Source organism: Pteropus vampyrus, unplaced genomic scaffold, assembly GCF_000151845.1.
Source record: "Pteropus vampyrus isolate Shadow unplaced genomic scaffold, Pvam_2.0 Scaffold488, whole genome shotgun sequence".
Taxonomy (NCBI): Eukaryota; Metazoa; Chordata; class Mammalia; order Chiroptera; family Pteropodidae; genus Pteropus; species Pteropus vampyrus.
In genome coordinates this window covers 653,092-654,906 of record NW_011889269.1, presented here as the reverse complement: position 1 = coordinate 654,906, position 1,815 = coordinate 653,092, and the positions used below count along the sequence as shown (strand labels likewise).

General features: G+C 33.8%; 1 non-coding gene across 1 annotated transcript; it reads left to right on the top strand.

Annotated features, from left to right (window-relative positions):
- Nucleotides 1-1,061: 1,061 nt before the first annotated feature.
- On the top strand, nt 1,062-1,168 carry LOC111732766. Its single transcript, XR_002777696.1, has one exon. It is a non-coding gene; the product is annotated as a U6 spliceosomal RNA (small nuclear RNA).
- Nucleotides 1,169-1,815: the final 647 nt, after the last annotated feature.

Here is a 1,815-nt window from a genome sequence, read left to right as displayed (position 1 = left end):
TGCATTTCCCTAAAGACTGGTGATGTTGAGAATCTTTTCATGTGCTTGTTGGGCATTTGTATATCTTCTTTAGGGAAATGTCCATTCAAGTCCTTTGCCCATTTTGAAAACAGTTGTTTGATTTTGTTGTTGTTTTAAGAGTTCTGGATATTGATCTCTTATTAGAGATATAATTTGTAAATATTTTCTCCCATTCTATGGATTACCTTTTTACTCTGTTATGAGTGTCTTTTGACGTGCAAACATTTTTAATTTTTACGAAGTCCAATTTGTCTATTTTTTTCTTTTGTTACCTGTGCCTTTTTTTGTCAGAGCCAAGAAATCATTGCCAAATCCAATGTTGTGAAGCTTTTGTCCTATGTTTTCTTCTAAGAGTTTTATTGTTTTTGGTCTTATATTTAGGCCCTTGATCCATTTCACATTAATTTTTGTGCAATAGTCCCCCTTTATTTGTGGGGGGTATGTTCCAAGACTGCCAGTAGATGCCTGAAACCGTGAATAATACCAAATCCTAGATATTCTGTTTTTTAATATATAAATACCTATGATAAAGTTTAACTTATGAATTAAGTACGATAAGAGATTAGCAACAATAGTGAATAATAAAATAGAACATTTACAACAATATATGGTAATAAAAGTTACGTGACTCTGGTCTCTCTTTCTCTGTCTCTGAAAAACAGTCTGATAACCAAAACCACTACCAAGTGACTAACAGGGAGGGTACATATACAGCATGGATATACTGAACAAAGTGATGATTTACTTCCTGGCCAGGATGAATCAGGACAGCGTGAGATTTCATCAGAACAGTAATTTAACAGTTATGAATTGTTCATTTCTGAAATTTTCTCATTTAATATTTTGGGACCATGTTTAACCACAGGTAACTGAAATCACAAAAAGCAAAACCGTGGATAAGGGGGCACTACCGTATATGGTGTTAAGTAAGGGTCCAACTCATTCTTTTACATGTGAATACCCAGTTATCCCAGGACCGTTTGTCAAATAGACTATCCCAGTGAATGGTCTCGGCATCCTTGTCAAAAATCATGTGACCAGTGCTCACTTCTGCAGCAGATATACTAAAATTGGAACAATCCAGAGAAGATTAGCATGGCCCCTGCACAAGGATGACACGCAAATTCATTAAGCGTTCCATATTTAAAAAAAAAAAAATCATGTGACCATAGCATCAAGGGTTTGTTTTTGGGCTCTCTTCTGCTAACTTTGGGATTCGTTTGTTCTTTTTTTAGTTCCTTGAGGGGCAGGGTTATGTTGTTTATTTGAGAGATTTCTTTTTTATTGATGTATCTACTTATTGCTATAAATTTCCCTCTTAGAACTGTTTGGCTACATCCCATAAGTTTTGATATGTTGTGTTTCCATTTTCATTTGTCCCAAGATATTTTTTTATTTCTCTAAAATTATATCTTTATACATTGTGTGCCCCAAAACATACGCTAATAATTCATTTAAATGCATTAGTCTCTTACATTATGTAGTAAACAAGATTTAGAGTTGCAAACCAAACTTACAGCAATAGTAGCTTTTAAACTAATAATCCTTCTTTTCCTTAAATGTATTATTCTCTTAAATCATGTAGAAAACAAAAAGTGTAGTTACAAACCATTTTTACAATAATACTAGCTTATAGTTGCCCATGTATTTACCTTTATTTAGATCTTTATTTCTCTAAATGGCTTCTAGTTACTGTCTCGTGTCCTTTTATTTCACCATGCAGGACTCCCTTGAGAATTTCTTGAAGGGCAGGCCTAGTCACAAATTCTCAGCTTTTTTTCATCTGGGAATGTT